The sequence below is a fragment of the Prionailurus viverrinus genome, chromosome B1 (assembly GCF_022837055.1).
Source record: "Prionailurus viverrinus isolate Anna chromosome B1, UM_Priviv_1.0, whole genome shotgun sequence".
Taxonomy (NCBI): Eukaryota; Metazoa; Chordata; class Mammalia; order Carnivora; family Felidae; genus Prionailurus; species Prionailurus viverrinus.
This window is the reverse complement of record NC_062564.1, coordinates 40,742,113-40,762,020: the sequence shown is the minus strand read 5'-3', so window position 1 is coordinate 40,762,020 and position 19,908 is coordinate 40,742,113. Positions and strand designations below refer to the sequence as shown.

Here is a 19,908-nt window from a genome sequence, read left to right as displayed (position 1 = left end):
AAAAAAAAAAAAAAAAAAAAAATAAAGACCAGCGTTTATTAACGATGCCCCAAACACCCTTCCCCCTCGGAGGGACCCCTGAAGCTGTGTAGGGCAGGACAGAAATTTCAGAGTAGAGAAAGGCAACATGGTTGCCATGATGGCTGTAGGTGTTCAAAGCATCCTTTTATGGGCCAGTTGGCAAGTGATTCATGGGTGTGTCAGGTTGGCATAAAGCTGTAGGATGGCAGCAAAAAACTCGCCCTCAGAATGCTCTTCCTAAAACATCACTTTCTCTACATCACCGGTCAGATATCCTTCAGTAGTGCCCCAAAGTTTCACAGGTGAAAGCCCAGCCGGTTTGGGAAGAGTTTCAGGACTCTCCACTCAGGCTCTTACCTTATTGCTCCCACTTCGTGTCACTGGTCCTCAGCACCCAGCTTGCACAGCAGTCGAGCCCACTTCCCTCCTGTCGTCTAGCATTGCCACTCTTGCACCTACCTCAGAAATGTCTTCATTTAACAATACTCATATTATCCAACTGGAGTTCTACCTTCACTTTTATTGCACTTAACACAAACACCATTGCTATGCATAAACATTATTTAACTGCTACCCATATATTTATTACTTCAATCTGCACAACATCACTGTGATGGAAGGACTATTAACCATTTACAGCTTATAGAAGAAGTTAACCTTTCCCAAGGGCACAGAGCCAGAATTTGAGCCCAAACACCTGCTCCAGACCAGAGTCCTTGCTGTCACCCCATGCCATGCTGCCCGCATTAGGCCTTTAATGCCCTCTCCAGCCCATAGTGAATTCTTGTTTGTTTGCTTATATTTTATTTATTTATTTCTTGTGAGAGAGAGAGAGACTGTGTGTGTGTGTGTGTGTGTGTGTGTGTGTGCAAGCGGGGGGAGGGGCAGAGAGAGAGGAGGACAGAAGATCCCAAGTGGGCTCTGTGCTGACAGCTGCGAGGTCGATGGGGGCTCAAACTCATGAACCATGAGATCATGACCTGAGCTGATGTTGGATGCCTAACCGATGGAGCCACCCAGGCGCCCTGTTTGCTTATATTTTAAAATGATTTGCTGGTATTTACATCCTGAAAAATCACAAAAGACCCCTTCCATTTTCTTCTTACTTTTGGTACATTTTCATTTTTGTGTGTCTTTTTTTTTAAGTTTATTTATTTACTTTGAGGTGGGAGGGCATGCACACAAGCATGGGAGGGGCAGAGAGAGAAGGAGAGAGAGAATCTCAAGCAGGCTCTGTGCTGATAGCATGTCACTCAACACAGGGCGCAAACCCATGAACTGTGAGATCATGACCTGAGCTGAAATCAAGAGTCGGACACTTAACTGACTGAGCCATGCAGATGCCCTATGTTGTGTCTTAAAATCTTAAAATCTAAGCACATTACACATGATTCTACAGACAGATCAACAGACATCTTTGGTAAAAGAAAAGGAGAGAGACAAACAAATATGCAAGAGCTTAACAATTTCATAGTTGGTTAGCACAAATTACACTTTATGCATATTTTCAATGGAGGTACCATATGGGGGTCAGTTCATGCAATGGTGTGCGAGCCATTGTCAATAGCACATTAGAAGCTGCTCCGGGTATCTTAAACAGGTAATGAACCTAATTCAAGGAATTAGGTGTTTACAAGATTGTTTGAGAGGTTAGAAAAGTAGGCTCTAGGTTGGACCTTTGGGATTAATTCAGAATGACTCTACAGAAGTGACCCTCTGTTCTTCCCGAAAGTGGCCTGACGTGATGTCTGAAAATGCTTCACTGCTTACTTAACCCAGAAACCCCCACAAAACTGTGCAGATCTAAGATACAGATCTTCGTGTTCACTTCAAGAACGTCTGTGAAACTGCCCAGGCCATCAGAGATATACATACATACCTGAAAATTCCCCAAAGCGCCAAAAGGTGTTACTTTACAGAAGACATGTATGCCATTACATGGTTACGATGACAGAGCTGGTAGGTGTGCCAAAACCAAATAGTGGGGGGCTGAGCACAGGGTCAGTGGCCCAAAAAGAATGTTGAATTTTTGTTGCACATATGTAAAAATGCAGAGAGTAACATGGAACTTAAGGATTTCGATGGTAGATTCTCTGGTCATTGAGTTCATCCAGGTGAACAAAACCCCCAAGACGCACCACTGGATTTACAGAGCTCCCGGTTGGATTAACCCCTCCATGAGCTCCTCCTGCCACCTTGGGATGAATCTTACTGGAAAGGAGCAGATTGTTCCTAAACCAGAAGATGAGGTTTCACAGAAGGAAAAGATCCCAGAAGAAACTGCGGAAACAAAAACTTATGACTTGGGAATAAATGCAGTGTAAAAGTAGAAGCACAAAACCAAAGTTATCCTCCGAGCGAACGACTACTTTCCCTTGATCGAGAGCTTTGGGAATCAGGACACAACCATCTAGAACTCAGGCTCTAGGACAGACATTGTTGGCATTTCGGGCAGGATAAATCTTTGTTGAGGAGGCTGTACTATGTATTGCAGAATGTAAGACAGCATCGCTGGCTTCTACCCACTTAGATGCTGATGGATGCTTTCTGTCGTGACAATCAGAAAATGTCTCCAGGGGCGCCTGGGTGGCTCAGTCAGTTAAGTGTGGGACTCTTGATTTCAGCTCAGATGGTGATCTAGCAGTTCGTGATCTCCAGCCCCAAGTTGGTCTCTGTGCTGAAGCATGGAAGCATGGAGCCTGCTTGCGATTCTCTCTCTCTCTCTCTCTCTCTCTCTCTGCCCCTTCCCTGCTCTCTCAAGATAAATAAACTTTAAAAAGTAGCTGTTAAGAAATGTCTCCAGGGGTGCCTGGGTGGCTCAGTCAGTTAAGTGTCTGACTTCAGCTCAGGTCATGCTCTCACGGTTTGTGAGTTTGAGCCCCACATTGGGTTCTGTGCTGACAGCTCAGAGCCTGGAGCCTGCTTTGTATTCTGTGTCTCCTCCTTTCTCTGGCCCTCCCATGCTCATGCTCTGTCTCTCTCAGTCTCTCAATAATAAATAAACATTAAAAAAAATTAAAAAAAAAAAAAAAGAAATGTCTCCAGATGTTGTTAAATGGCACCTGGACACAGAACAGCCCCCGATTGAGAACCACTGCTTTAAAGTATCATAATCTTAGCTTCAGTCAGGAGTTCAGGAAGCTGCTGTCATGTTGCTATTTCCAGGCACATCTGTCTTAGCTGTAGTCTGTGGATCATCAGCACCCCTGGAACAGTCTGCTCCAAAGCACATCCACCCCCTGCGATCCATATCAGCAAAATGAATGCCTCTGCCTCCTTACCTCAGTTTCAGAGTCAGTTCTTGCATGAAGGAATCTGATTGGTGGAACCCAAATCACTCCAGATCCCAAGCTGCAAGGGAGTCTGGGGAATGCCATTTTAGTCTTTCTCTCTCTCTTTCTTTTTTTTTAATGTTTATTATTTATTTTGAGACAGGGAGACACAGAATCCCAAGCAGGTTCCAGTCTCTGAGCTGTCAGCCCAGAGCCTGTTGCAGGGCTTGAACTCATGAACTTGAGCCGAAGTTGGACGCTTAACTGACTGAGCCACCCAGGTGCCCCTAGCCTTTCTCTTTTTACAATGCTAGGAGGCTCCCTAGAAGGAGGCTGAAATAAGTATTGGGAGTTTCAGTCTACTGTATCTGCCACAGCATGGACGTTTTTTGTTCTTGGCAAATGAATCAGATAAGATGACAATGTTTTTTGTTGTTTTTTTTTAACGTTTATTTATTTTTGAGACAGAGACAGAGCATGAACGGGGGAGGGGCAGAGAGAGAGGGAGACACAGAATCGGAAGCACGCTCCAGGCTCTGAGCCATCAGCCCAGAGCCCGATGCGGGGCTCGAACTCACGGACCGCGAGATCGTGACCTGAGCTGAAGTTGGACGCTTAACCGACTGAGCCACCCAGGCGCCCCAAGATGAGAATGTTAATCTGAGTGGAAGTGTTTCATAGTTGTTCTACATTTAAAAAAATAATAATAACGGGGAGGAGGGACCTCTAAAAATGTCCATTATTAGGAAGAAGATAAATTCTGGCACATGGTATTTTATCACTCATTGTCTTAGTCATCTCAACATGAATGATACTGCCCTGTGATTTCATTTCACATGTATAAATGTCTTTTCTCCCTGAGAAGCTGCAAGTTCTTCTTCAAGGGTAGGACTTGGTACTCCCCAAATGCTTGAGCATAATTATAGGTATGTTATGGACATTCAGTAAGAATTACTAAGCATTTTTAAAAGTAAGTTTAACTAATTCTCAGAAATAGAGTCAGTAGTATTCCTAACCACTACTATTTAGCCAGGACCCAAGATTCTTTTGTTATCTCTTAGGTTCATTTCTTAATCTCATAACTTTGACACATTAGGAGACCTTTCACGTACCAGTGGTTGGTGTTGAATCTGAATCGAGAAATATATTGTGGGTTAAGAGTTTAAGAATTAAAAACATTTTTTTTTCACCTAAAGTATGTACCACTATCACTATTCCTACCCACCATGGAGTAATAGGGACCAGACTTACCTTTCTGTGTGAAACAAGAGCAGCAATCCAAACAGACAAAATATATGCAGCAATGGATTTCAGGACCCTGGGCTCTAGACAACAGACAGTGATCCCTGTGAAAGGGAACGAATGAGGTGAACACTGCAATTGCTTCAGGTCACTGCTTTGAGAGAGTTCCTAGGCATGGCATAGGGAGGCGGAACTGAGAGAGCCTAGGAGATTCCTTCTGGGCAGGTGGAGGTGCTGAGAGTCACCAAAGGGGAGAGAGCTGAACAGAGAGATGGCCAGAGATGTGCTGAGTGCCCTCCCTGGGTCTTGAGCGGACTGCTGAGCAGCACGTGTGTAGGAGGAAACTATCTGAGGTCTGGAGAAGAACCCTCCGAAAGAATTGAACAGTAACAGTGCCAGGTGCTCACACAGGAGCCGGACTGGCGCCTGTTTCCACCAGCCAGAGCAGAAGCCTGCTGAGTCATAGGCTTGGGGTAGAGTAATCAGAAGGGTGTGGCCTCAGTGGGGGTGGGGGTGGGGGGGAATAATTATCTCTAGACTGAGTGCTCCAGACCCTCCTAACAAATCATAAAAGCAAAACCTAAAAGGATAGAACTGTGTCCAACAAACTACGTCCCAGAATGAAAGTCAAGAATATTTACAGTAATGCAAAAATATCTGGCAACTAGTAAGATAAAATTTACCATGTCTGACATTCAATAAAAAAAAAAAATTACCAATCATGCAAAGAAGAAGGAAAATATGACCCATAATAAGGAGCTAAATCAATCAAAACTGATGCAGGACTGACATCGATGCCAGAATCAGCAGACAAGGACATGAAAATGGGTATTACAACTGTATTCCAGATGTTCAAAAAGCAAAGTAGAGACATTTACTGGCCTTTTTTCCTTCTTTCCTTTTGAATAATTCAGTGCAAAAACGGTTAGTGAGACCATGCAAAGTAGGTACCTGTGTAGGAGCTGGCGCTGGGGCTGGGGCACGCGCGGTTCCAGAGCCCTGGCTGGCTGAGGAAGACACGTGTGTGCTGGGGCACTTGTAACAGTAGATGGATGAACACAGAGGGGTTCATGCAGGAAGTAAATATATTGAGGAAAATGGGAATTAGCTTTCTCACGATCAAAAAAGGGAATTACAAAATGGGGAGGGAAAAAATTAGATCAATTAGAGGTATGGATAAGAACTTCATAAATGTATCAATGGATAATAAAATGAGTGTGAATATGGAATATATTCACGTGTATTCTTTTTTTTAATTTTTTTTAACGTTTTATTTATTTTTGAGACAGAGAGAGAGCATGAACGGGGGAGGGGCAGAGAGAGAGGGAGACACAGAATCAGAAGTAGGCTCCAGGCTCTGAGCCATCAGCCCAGAGCCCAATGCGGGGCTTGAACTCACGGACTGTGAGATCGTGACCTGAGCCCAAGTCGGACGCCCAACCGACTGAGCCACCCAGGCGCCCCTCACGTGTATTCTTACATACATTCATATGTACATACATAGACATTATGTACATACACACATATGTACACTCATACATACATACCTACATATACATACACACGTACATACATACTTTCCCTAGCTCTGTCCACCAAGAGAGTCTGGAAGCAGCCTCACCCCGGTATCATGGGAATACTTCTAATAGGAAGTCAAAGGATAGATACGTTCACAGGGAGAAAACTCACCTAATTTTAGCTTGGTCATTTGAACAACTTTTCTTCAAAGAATGTCTTTAATCTTTACAAGTCATAAAGACAAATCGAGAATGTCAATAAGCAGGAGTTCCTGGATGACTCAGTTGGTTGAACATCCAACTCTTGATTTCAGCTCAGGTCATGATCCCAGGGTTGTGAGATCGAGTCCCCCATAGTGCTCCACACTGAGCATGGAGTCTACTTAAGATTCTCTCTCTCCTGCTCATGCTCTCTCTCTCTCTCTCTCTCTCTCTCTCTCTCTCAAATAAAAAAAGAATGTCAATAAACATTACATTTCCACATTCAAAAATTGATTTTACAGACATGAACTATTTATCACACATAAAAATGATAGAAAAATAGAGTGTGGGCTTTGGGTTAGCCCTGGGATCCAGTTTCAGCTCTAACATTTACTAATTTTGTGACCTTGGGGAATCATTTGATTCCCTCTGAGCCTCATTTGTCTCAGATGTAAAATGAATATACTTACTTTTTAGGGTTTTGTGTCATTAAATAGATTGTGTATATTCCTACGATACTTGGCATAAAACAAATGCTCAGCAAATGGTAGCCATTCGCACATTTGTGTGTGGTAAAAACTGGACAGGTTTCTATTATTTTGGTTTAACAGGGAAAGACAAGGGGTGGCAAAGATGTCAGAGCACAAAGTACCAATTAATTCAGACAATAACTTTTAAGTAGGAACTGGATGCCCGGGCTAGAAAGACATTCCAGAGAGCAGGGAGGATGGGAACAGAGGATGGGGGACAGCAGATGTATAGGCAACATCATCACCTGGGTCCGGCTGAAGGTAGGTGTGAGAAGGAGTGTGTGGGAGGGAAGGACATCAGGATGATTTATTCTAGTTTGTGTAGACTTTCAATACAAAGGTAAACTAAGCCAAAGAATTCTGGTCATTATTGTGTAGCAGAGAATCTTGTATTTAAGATTTATAGCCCACTAGACAATTCTATGTCTAGATATCTCTTAATCACGAGTAACCTCTCATTTAGAGGAGTTACTATGACCAAGCCAGGAGGCCTCCAGTGGCTCTTGATTTCGCAAGTAAACCCTGCTTTTTATTGTTGCTTGATGAGGAGTATTTAAGAGTGAGGAACTATTGCTAACATGAATAAAGTCTGGGACATATAAACCCTCTGGGGGTGTCTCCCCTGCATTTACCAGTAAGAAAGATCCTTCTGGGAAGCTCCCATATGAGCTGACACATATACATCTAAGGCATCCGAGAGGAATGCAGACCAGGGGAAACAACATGTGTTCGGAAACATGTATGGTTCTGAAAGGTTAAGTGAACTGGAATTATTGAATGATAAAAATATGTAAGGCAATAACTTTTCTCCTACTCAAACAACAAAGCAAATAAGAGAATACTGTAAGAAGAATGCACATCTCTTGACCAAAATCACAGACATTTGCGATTTTGACATAATACTTCTTTGACTCTAACTAGAAGTGTTTCCATGATATTGTTTGTGCAGTTAAAAGATACCGCAAGTCCAAAGGCCCCACCCTCAAAACAATGAAAATTACAATTAACTTTAACGTTCCATAAAAGGTGGAATTTGTTCCTCCTTCCAGAAGGGTGTGGTGGAGTTGTGCACAGTTTTATTTTTTTAAATTTACATCCAAGTTAGTTAGCATATAGTGCAACAATGATTTCAGGAGAAGATTCCTTAATGCCCCTTACCTATTTAGCCCATTCCCCCTCCCACAACCCCTCCAGCAACTCTCTGTTTGTTCTCCATATTTAGGAGTCTCTTATGTTTTGTCTCCCTCCCTGTTTTTATATTATTTTGCACACAGTTTCTTAATCAATGTGTCCTTGTGCTTGTGTTTTTAGAGCTATTTATGATGTCCTATCATTTGGGTCTGTAAACTCCATTTTGCAAAATTCCACATGGGGGAAGAAGCAGAGGTTGTAACTATTGTGGAGAGAGAAAGGTGAGTGTACAGATTTAAACAGGAAAAAAAAAGTAGTGGAAGGTTAGTGATTGGAATCAACAGATAAGAAAAGCAATGAAATCACCTTTCCTAGAAACTGTTGAAAAACAAAAAATGTTTATTTGTAAAAGCTAATGAGTTTTTTAAAAATGAGTTAATGAATGCTAACCTAGGCACTAGGGATATGGTAATAAAACAAGTAGCTGCCCTCCGGGAGCTCTCAGCTCCCCAGTAAGTCAGACACACACACTAAGAACACTAATACCATGGGTAGGGTCTCTAGCAGAGGCCTGGGGCATAGGACTGGGGAGGAAGGAACATCCAACTACCTGGAGAAGTCAGTAAGTCCTAAGACCTCACCACACCTGGACAAGGACTGGGAAAATGAGGCAGGATCCACCAGCAATGTGGAAGGCAAAGTAGCTATATGCAAAGGCAGAAGGGCCTGTGAGAGCTTTGGGAGGGCTCCATGGTTCAGATTGGTTGCCTCATGGGATGGGTGATGGAGAACGGGTCTAAAAAGGCTGTGCAGGGAGTTGGAGTCATCTCAGCCTTCAGTGCAATGTTGAGAAGTTTGTACTTATGGATGTGTACACATGCACTGCAAAAAAGCTAGAAGAATATATACCTGTAACATGGAACCCTAGTAAATGTCAAACTGGATTACTGTTTTCAGAACTAGTAGGCGTGACCCCTAAGATCACAGATGCTCAAGACAACCTGCCTGGGCTCAAGTCCCAGCTTTGAGGCTTCCTAGCTGTGAGCCCTCAGGCAAGTTACTTAACCTTTCTATGCCTCAATTTTTTCATTTGTAAAATGAAAGTACCACACGTAATACTGATCTTAGAGAATTGCTGTGGAATAAAGGAACTAGTATGGAGAAAGCTTAGAATAGTGCCTGGCACAGTGTAGGTGTTTGCTCTTACATACTGGGGACGTTTTGTGTTGTTTCTTCCCCTGAGAGAGGAAGAGGTTTTTGTTGTAGTTATTGGGGTTTCTCCTCCCGTTTGTTTTTATGGGAGGAGCTTAGAGAATGAAGGAAATGAGGGAATGGTGTGGTGTCTGTCTCTTCTTGCTAGACTTTGAGACTCTGAACACAAGCAATGCACTTCAGAACCCAGTGAGCAGTCACCCCAGGGGATGGGGGAAGAGTATTCTCTCTGCTCTGGGTCAGCATACAAGGGCAGTGCGGGACTGTCCAGTGGAAGGATTGGGGGAGAGTGTTCTCATGGTGGACACCTGAAGAAGAAGCCCCCTCCTTAAGGGCTGGAATGCTTCAGAATCTCCATGAGGAGGAAGATCACATGCTGACCTGTTTCTGAGCCCATCTGAGACACATCTCAGACTCCTCAGAAATAACTGAGGGAGCCTTCAAGGAAGGGCTGAGATTGATACTCTATTGTTGTGAGATGGAATCTAAAAGTCATTGTAATTTTGACATTCATGTTAAAGTGGTCTAAAGGGTTTCCAGAGACATTCATATTATATGACAAAATATTTGCAGTTGCTATCTTTGGATGATGTTCCACCTTTTCTTTGTGCTTATCTATATTCCCTAGGTGTGTTTTTAAAATATTTTATTTTGAAGTAATCTCTACACCAAATATGGGGCTCGAACTCACAACCCCAAGATCAAGACTTGCATGCTCTACTGTTATTCCCTAGGCTTTCTTCCCTTCTAGTTTTTATAACAACCATATAACCAGGAAAAATTTCTTGATTAAACATTTTTTTGGCTAAAAAGAAAAGTTTAGATTTCACTGTAGATACCCAGTGGGGTTTCATTGAAGGATTTCAGGAGAGTGAATTGATCAATGGTGAGAGGATTGTGGATAATGAATTAGAGAGGGGTGTGAATGGAGACCAAGAGATCCGTTAAGGCAATATTTGCAATAGCAGGAGAGAAATGACTGATGCTTGGTGGCAAGAGTAGAGAATAAAGACAGAGAAACATTTAGGAGTTAGTTAGCCTGCTAGGGTCATGTGATGTGGGGACAGTAGACCAAAGAAAAGGCAGGAACAAACCCTGCGTAACATTTTCTCTGGCCTTCTGGTAGCCCTCCCCTTCTACCCCTCTGTTGCCTTCTGGATTGCAGATATGATTGACTCTCACTGATAGACCTGCAAATTCCATCATTTGACACCAAATGTCCCACTGAACTGCACCCATTTGTGAGCAAGGTCACAGATGAGTTTGCTACGACTCTCCCCATTCTGCTGGCAGATAATTCCTCTGTGTGACAGAAAATTAGGCTCTGTAAGAACCCAACAAATGATCTCCCCCATTTTAATTTTGTTCCCATGCTGCCTACTTGGATTTCCATCATGATGGTTGGGGATCTCATGAAATTCATAATCTTCATATGAAACTCATATGAAACTTCATATGAAACTCATAATCTTCATAAAGGATGAATACCTTCAGATGTGAATCAGGTCATGTTCCTTAGCACCTGATGGTACACAAGGTAGGGAGATGGGTGGATCTGCAAGCACACGCAGACCAGATATGCTGTGGGCTCAGTAGAAGATGTTGCATAGTGACACACAGCGAGCTTCAAGAGACTCTGCAAAACAACTCAACCTGTGCAACCATGTTCTAAGAGGTGTGGTTCCTCCTTCATAGAAAGCCAACATTCACAGATAGGGATGCATTTTGCAACTCCACTGAGTGGTGCATGGTGACTGTGGCCACATGCCTTTCTATCCACTAATTGCCACCTCCATGGTTTACCTTCAGTCTTGTCAAACTACCACCTGCAAGGCCATTTTGAAGACCCTGAACTGCCCCTCAGGTGCATTTATTTCAGCCCTTAAGTAGCACCTTACTCCATGTGATCTTTCACCAAATCCCACATATAATTATGGAAACAAGTGGCCATAAATAGCTCTAATTAATGGAAAGTACTTTATGACACAAATACCTGATGTTAAGTGGCTAGATTTGAACATTAGACAGCCCCAGGTTGAAAAAAGTTCATTGATTCTTTTCCTAAATGAGTATGTGAAACCTTGAGCTGCTTTCACTTCTTTGTTCAAACCTCTAGGTGTTTCCAGGATTCCAGTGTGTGTGTTACTTTCGGAAGCTGCTGGGAATTCTTTTTATTCTACCAAAAGTCTTCTCCCCTCCCATATTCTAGCAAGGTTTAGCAGTGAACTTTTTGGCTCCTACCTTTAGGAATCTCCCCCAATCCAGACCTGCTTATAATAACTTTAATTTGCTCATTCTGAGCCCTGTTACCCCCTAATTCCTGGGGCACAGATCTCTTTATGAGAACCAAGGGCACAAACCTTACAAGTTCTTCTTGAAGAGAAACTCTACAACATGGGTCTGTCTGCCTATGTACCTCACCTGCCAGGGCTGCCATCTTACTGATAAATGTCCTGGGACATCTGTTTATGTTATTATAAAGCTATGTCAGGCTTTGCTTTCTGCTACTGGTGCTCCCCAATCTCTTAGACCTGCTTTAAGGAGCCTGGGCTTGTAGAGAGGCTGGCTGCTGAAGACTTTCAATCTGGTGAAGCTTCATTACATGATGAATGGAACACTGGATTACCAGACCATATTTAGGGAACGGTATCCAAATGCATGTCTATAACCAGTCTATTCAGACAGTTCCAGAGCCAACGATCCAGTCTCCCCTTTACCTGAAAAGCTTAAAATATCTGTGTTTCACCATCCTGGGTTCTGTGCTGGGATACGTGTGGATTGGACATGAAATCAAGGGTGCTAAGCAAGATCAGTAGGGGGACTCAAGATCGTCTCATGCTTCCCAGAGCTCACCAAATGTTAGGGGATTATGCGTGTGCCTGTCAACTGCTCCGCATGAAGCCTTTTACTTAAGCCCAAAGCAGGAATCTGTTTATTTTCTTTTTGTCACAGACCCTAAAACTCTGTCTTCTTCCTTTTTTTCAGAAGCTGCCACTTCTGCTATATTTTAAGGGCATTTCCCCCCATCCTCTCCACCTCCTTAAGCCTGCTTACCAGTGGGCCACAATGTCACTTACTCTTACCTTCAAAGCTGCTCTCCACAAATGAGCACATAAGACTTTGGGGCTTAGTTTCTATTTACTGTAGAGGAAACATGGAGATGCCAAGAAAGTTGGAAATTTGTTTATTAGTGACTCCTCATCTAGCACACCTGAGAACTTTTGGGATGGCTAAGGGCTCACCTCACTGCTTTTCTCTCTAAGGTTGGGACCTGTTATCTTACTACTCTCTTCCATTTGACAGCCTCTTTTGGAAGCCTCCCATAGTGCATTTTAGAAACCCCTTTTCCAACCCCAAAATGTAAGCTGAACATATTGCTTTGCCCACATGGGGAATTTTCATCTCTAGTATTTTCTCATATCAAATATTATCAACATTTTGTGCAATGCCCTCCCTTCCTAAGGGCCCGCCTCCAGTTATCAGAAGAAAGGATGGCCACTTCTATCATTTTCACTATTCTCACTGGAAATAGGCAGAATAATGGCCCCCCCAAAGATGTTTATGTCTGTGATGGTTAGTTTTATGTATTGACTTAGCTAACCTATAGTACCTAGTTATTTAATCAAACACTGAACTAGGTTTTACTGTAAGGGTATTTGGCAGATGTGGTTATTATCTACAATCAATTGATTTGATGTAAAGGAGATTACCCTCCATAATGTGGGTGAGCTTCATCCAATCAACTGAAGGCCTTAAGAATAAAAACTGAGGTGGGGCGCCTGGGTGGTGCAGTCGGTTAAGCGTCCGACTTCAGCCAGGTCACGATCTCGTGGTCCGTGAGTTCGAGCCCCGCGTCAGGCTCTGGGCTGATGGCTCAGAGCCTGGAGCCTGTTTCGGATTCTGCGTCTCCCTCTCTCTCTGCCCCTCCCCCGTTCATGCTCTGTCTCTCTCTGTCGCAAAAATAAATAAACGTTGAAAAAAAATTAAAAAAAAAAAAAAAAAAAAAAAAAAAGAATAAAAACTGAGGTTTGCCAGGGAAGAAATTCTATAAAAACAGCTATTCAAATCACCAAGTTCAAGGAGTGGCAAACTCAAATCTGATCCAGAAGGTTCTTGGACAGAAAGGCTATAGCTATCCTCAGCCTCAGAGTCACAGTTCATTCATTCATTTATAAAAGATGTAATAAATGTCTGAAATGATGCAGGGCCAAGACAAAGCCCGGGGCAGTAGCTCCAATTGAGGACAGTCCATAATAATGCAGGAATCTACTAGAACTTGAAGGATAACAGTGTAGTCTTGGTAACTAGAGACTAGCAAGAGCAGTCAAATAGGCTGAAGTTCAAGGCTGGGTGGGCTTCACCCCCAGGAGCCTACCTGGACCAGAGGCTGGTGCTGCAGAGGGGTTGCTTATAGAAAAGTTCTGAGAAACTTGCAATTTCCTCCCCTCCCCCATCCACAGCTCCCAGCCCACTGTACCACAGGTTTAGACATGCAACCACCATCCACTGATGCAAAGAACACTCGGAACATGATTGCTTTGGAAGGCTTGAGACCTATTCTAGAAATCTGTGGTTGAGTAACAAACCCCAAATTTATGGTGTGAAATAACAACCATTTTATCATGCTTGTAGATTGTGTAGGCCAGGTATTTGGACAAGATGTGTCTTGTCTCCACCATGGTGCTCCACCATGTCTGGGACCTCAGTGGGAGGATTTAAATGATTGGTAGCGACTTACACGGCTAAAGGCTAGAATCATTCACTTACATGTCTGGTTCCTGTGCTGGGAATACTCAAAGGCTGGGCTTACCTGGTACTGTCAACTGGAGCCTCTCCATGTCACTTGGGCTTATCACAGCATGAGGGCTTAGTTCCAAAAGTGAGTATGCTGAGAGGGGCAAATCTGGAGAGCCAAGAGTCTAGAAAGCCAGAAGCTGCTTGGCCTTTGCTGACCTTGCTACCAAAGTCAAGTGGTTTCACTCTACCTCATTCTACTAGCCACAAGTGAGTCAAGGAAGTCAGCCCAGATGACTCTACTTCTCTCAATGGGATAGTGACACATTATTACATTGCAGAAAAGCATACAGGCCCTCAAGCAAATAAAGTACCTCTACAAAAAACCCACAACTAACTTTATACTTAAGGATGAAAGAATTAATATTTCCCCTACAGGAACAGGAATAAGACAACAATCTCCCCTCTCACCACTTCTATTCAGTATTGTACTGGAAGTTGACAATTAGGCAATAAAATGAAATAAAACATGTGCAGTTTGGAAAGAAAGAAGTAAAACTATCTCTACTTTCAGATGAAATGATCTTGAATATAAAAAATCCTAAAGAATCCCTTAAAAAATGATTTGAACTAATAAAGAGTTCAACAAGTTTGCTAGATACAAAATGAATATATTCAAAAATCAATTGTACTTCTATACACTTGCAATGAACAATTTGAAAAAAAATACTTAGAAATAGATTTAGCAAAAGAAGTGTGAAACTTAACATTCTGAAAACAATAAAACATTGTTGAAAGAAATCAAATACCTAAATAAATGGAAAAAAATCCATGCTTATGGGTCAGAAGACTGAATATTTTTTAAACAGCAATACTTCCCAAATTGATCTACAGATCCCATGTAATCTCTCTAAAAATTTCAGCTGACTTCTCTGCAGAAATTGACAAACTAACCCTAAAATTCATATGGAATTGCAAGGGACCCAGAATAGCCAAGATAATCTTGAAAAGGAAGAACAAAGTTGGAAGACTCATGCTTCCTGTTTTTAAAACTTAATATAAAGGTACAGTAATCAAGACAGTGTGGTACTGGCATAAGAATAAACTTTCAATGGAATAAAGTTGAGAGTCTAGAAATAAACCCATACGTTTTTGGTCAATTGACTTTTGTCAAGGGTATCAATCCAATGTGGGAAAAATAGAAGTCTTTACAACAAATGATACTAGGAAAACAAAATATCTAAGTGTCAAAAAATAAAGTTGGACCCATACATCACACCATATATAAAATTAATTCAAAATGGGTCAAAACCTAAATGTCAGAGTTAAAATTAAACACTCTTAGAAGCAAATATAGGCATAAATCTTCATGGCCTTGTATTAGGCAATGATTTCTTAAATACAACCTCAAAAGAAACACAGAACAACAGAACCTCAAAAGAAGCACAAACAACAAAAGAAAAAATAAATTAGACTTCATCAAAATGAAAAACTATTGTGCTGCAAAGGACACCATTAAGAAAGTGAAAAGACAAGTGACTGAATAGGACAAAATATTTGCAAATCACATATCTGAAATGGGATTTGTATCTAGAATATATAAAGAACACTTACAACACAATAATAAACAAACAAACAATTAAAAATGGGCAAAGGATCTGAATAGACATTTCTCCATAGAAATACACAAATAATCAATATGGGGGTGCCTGGGTGGCTCAGTTGGTTGAGCATCCGACTGTTGGTTTCAGCTCAGGCCCTGATCCCAGGGTTGTGGGATTGAGCCCTGGTCAGGCTCCACACCGACTGTGGGGCCTGCTTGGGATTCTCTCTGTCTCTCTCTCTCCCTCCCTCCCTCCTCTGCTCCTCTCCCCTGCTTGCTCATGCACTCTCTCTCTCTTAAATAAATTTAAAAAAAATAACCAATATGAATGTTCAGAATCATTAGTTATCAGAAAAATACAAATCAAAACCTAATAAGATACCACTTTGCACCTAGTTGGATGACTATAATAGAAAACACAGGTAATAAAAAATGTTGATGAGGATGTGAAGAAACTGGAACCCTTATACAGTGCTGGTGGGAATGTAAATGGTACATCTGCTTTGGAAAACAGTCTGGCATTTCCTCAAAAGGTTAAATATATAGTAACCATATGACTCAGCAATTCTACTCTTCGGTATATAACCAAGAAAATGAAAAGGTTGTTTACACAAAAACTTATACAAGAATGTTTACAGCAGCATTATTCATAACATCAAAAACATGAAAACAACTATAATGCCCATCAACTGATGAATGGATGAGTAAAATGTAGTACATTCATACAATGGAATATTATTTGGCCATAAAAAGAGATGAAGTTCTAATACTTGCCACAACATGGATGAACCTTGAAAATATCATGCAGAAAGACCCCTGGGTGGTTCAGTTGGTTAAGCGTCGGACTTCCCTTCAGGTCATGATCTCACAGTTCTTGAGTTCAAGCCCCACGTTGGGTGAGTTTGAGCCCCGCTTCAGGTGAGCACGAGTCCTGCATTGGGTGAGCCCTGCTTCTCTCTTTCTCCCTTTCTCCCTCTCTCTCTCTCTCTACCCCTAAAGGATTCTCTCTCTCTCCCTCTCTCTCTGCCCCTCACTCACTTTGCACCTTCTTTCTCTCAAAGAAAGAAAGAAAGAAAGAAAGAAAGAAAGAAAGAAAGAAAAAATATCATGCAGAGTGAAAGAAGCCAGTCATTAAAAAAAACACATATTGTGATTCCACTTATATGAAATGTCGAGTAGGCAAATATATAGAGACAGAAATTAGATTAGAGGTTGCTTAGGGGTGGGTGGTGGGGAGAGATGATTCCTGGATAAGAGGGGTTTTGGAGGGAGGGTGTAATAAATGTTCTAGAATTGATTGTGCTGATCGTTGCACAACTCTGAATATATTAAAACTACTGTACATGTTAAATAGGTGGATTATATAATATTGAATTACATCTCAATAAATGGGAGTTATTACGATAGTCCTCTTTAGAAAAGAATCAACACAAGGCTTGAGCAAAGCTGAGCTGGTGAGCAGTGGGTGACCACATCTACGTGGCATATGGAAGTTTGGAGAAGGACTGACAGACTACCATTACCCTGGCCCTCCAAAAACTGGCCTTTTGAGTCATTCCAGAGTGTCTCCAGATGACCATGGCTGGCCCAGGAGTGGTTTGTGGCAATGGCCAACAAACCAAATGCATACCAGAGGAGGCCATTTCCATGGAAGACTGGGAATGATCCTTGTCTTAGCCACACAGATTCTCATTCCTGGTCTCAGAAATTGGTTTCGTTAGCTCCATTTGCTCTACCTGCTATTCCTGCTATTCCTTTTTTTTTTTTTTTTTTTTTTTTTTTTGGAGGGGAGGGAAGGAAAACTAAGTCCTGCAGAATTCAACTGATCTATATGCAGTATTTCTAATTGCTAAAGTCCTGTTTTAAGCTTAGCTCTCTCCCTAGAGGGCCCTCCTCACACCCCACCCCTTCTACCCGAACCCTCACATAATTTTATAGTCTTTGAGCATCTGGAAAATGTCTGCAGCTCCAAAACCATGCTTTTGGTCCTGGAAGCACCTAAAGGCCTCAAGCAGAAAAAGTGCTGACGCTAGGACCAGCCATTTAAGTCTGTCATATCCTATCCTGGACTAGCGCCTTAGCTGGGAACTATGAATTCTGCCACCTATTGATAATTATTTCTACCTCTATCCTCCTAGCTTCGTGTGCTTCCAGGGACCTTTCAAACTTCAGGAGTTCACCTTAACCAATTCACTGGTGTCCAAATTTACTTGTTACCTACCTGCCTCCTCCTAAACACTCACTTCCTGATTGTTTGTTGACTCTTCTGATGGAGGCCAACAGACTGTGTGCATCTGACCCTTCTGGGCTCTGCAATTTGGCTCCAAAGGTAATTGACATGGCCCTAGAACTTTTGGCTCCAGCCTAAGCTGGTCAGATAAGGTTGTCACTTTTAGGCATCCACAGACAATCTTGTATATGGTGGAGCCTACTTCTTTAAGACCTACCCCCTACCTGATGGGGATATGACAGCTAAACATAAACAAGACTTTGTTTTCTTAAAAGCCTGGTGTCTATAGTATTTCTAATTGCCTGACCTTAGTCCATGTCTACACTTTATCATATCTTTGCCTTCTCTGTGACTGACACCAAATTTGCCCATTCATTTCTCTGTATTTGTGTCTCCAGTCTCTAGTCTCATAGCTAGTGCTTGGCTCACTGTTTATCACCTTCTGGCTCAACAGGTCTTACTGACCAAAGAGATGACTTTCTGCTTGCCCAGGGCCATTTTCCTGCCAATAGACCCTATGTGCAGACCAAGTGAGCCCAGGTCATGTCTTTTCCTGGCTTCTGGACACTAGATACTCTTGTTCCTGGAGTGTTAGATGGCCCATTAACTCTTGACCTACAGACCCTGGCACACTTTCACTTCATAGCTACCCTGTGAGAGGAAACTGAGAATTTGATGGAGCAAGTGAGAGACAATTGGGAAAACAATATCCTTCACAGGTCTGCAACAATGCATATTTAGCAGGACAACTTGAGAATATATTGGCAGAGTGAACCACCTTAGAGCCATAAAAAGCCCTCTCTTTTTCATAAGGTGGCTGTAATAACCAGAAATGCTGGTCCTGCCCTAATAGAGCCAGCCAAGAAGTGGACACCCCTCTCCATAGTGGGGCCAGCATGGTGGGGTTAGAAGAGATGAGCTTGGTGTTTCTTAACTTGGGCTTGGAGTTTCTTAACTGAGCAGGGTTTCTTACTCAAACTTCTACCAAAAAAAAAAAAAAAAAAAAAAAATTAAACCAATGAGTTGAGTCCAAGACAAATCCTTGACAGAGAGCCAAAAGGTGAGGCACACAGCTCTAAAAAGGCCTAATGCATGATGCATTAGGAAACTGCATGCATGATGAAAGTGCTTAGACCCCAAAGAGGGCACTCTGATGAAGGCTGGTAGTGAATGAGCACCCACACGCATCTGCCCACAAGCTCCTATGGTTCCCAGGCTGAGGCTTTGTCTTGGTTGGCTAAAGATGTACTTGGCTCCCCCCAGCCATGGCTCTCTGAATCCCATACTGTTCACAGCATTGCTTGTGAGCTATCCAAACAGACTCGGACGTTCCAAGTCATTTCCCACCCCAGGAGATATGGCCAAACCTCAAAGAATCCACATCTCTCTACTGCCACCCACACTCTGCACCCCCCCCCCCCCCCAAACATGACTGCCTGTGAGGTCGACCATCAAGTTTGGAAAGAGTGCTGTGATGATGCTCTAGCACTACCCTCAGAGTAGATGGGCTCAGCAGTTTCTCACAGCAGATCATGAAAAGCTGCCATTCATACCTCCATGCTGAATTCCCTTGTGCTGAACTGTAGTAACTTTAACTTCTGCTTCCCAACCATCTCCCTTCCCCCACTGCTAGTTATAGAGCTCTTATTTCTTATGGGGATTTCATACTGTATGTTTCAAGTGGCGTTAGCCCTTCACCAACTCCCACCACAGAACTGGGAAGATGAACCGGGTCTGGACAATTCTATCACACTATCCCCTGGCCATTTTGATTGGTTCCAGAATAAACATGTGACCAAAACTAGGCCAACCAGCAGAAGACTGGAGACTTTTGCTGGTGCTATCAGGGAAGAGATGCTTTCTTTTCCATGGAATCTCCAGCTAAAGGATTAAATAAGCACAATATTGCCTTTAGCCATCTTTGCCTCCACAAATGAGTGTGGTCATGATGGAAACCAACACTAAAGAAAGCAAAAGCAGCAGTTAAAGCAAGAGACAGAGTCTTGAGGACATGTTTAAGTCCTTACATGAGTCATGTCTCAAGAGAGATTGCCTCTGCGTTTTTTAATTATATAAGCCAATGGTATCCCTTTCCACTTTAGTTAGTTTTGCTGGTTTGACCACTGCCCCTAAAAGAGTCCTCACTACTGCATACTCTTCCTCTGACTGTAGATTCTGTCCCCAGTTTTCTTCATTCTACACTCCCAGCTGTTCC

At 42.4% G+C, this 19,908-nt stretch overlaps 1 protein-coding gene and 1 pseudogene across 1 annotated transcript in view; both read left to right on the top strand.

Annotated features, from left to right (window-relative positions):
* AP3M2 (adaptor related protein complex 3 subunit mu 2) overlaps positions 1 to 19,908 on the top strand; it is a 110,651-nt gene that overhangs the window by 46,139 nt on the left and 44,604 nt on the right. The window lies entirely within an intron of this gene.
* On the top strand, positions 1,776 to 2,334 carry LOC125163399 (60S ribosomal protein L17-like; annotated as a pseudogene).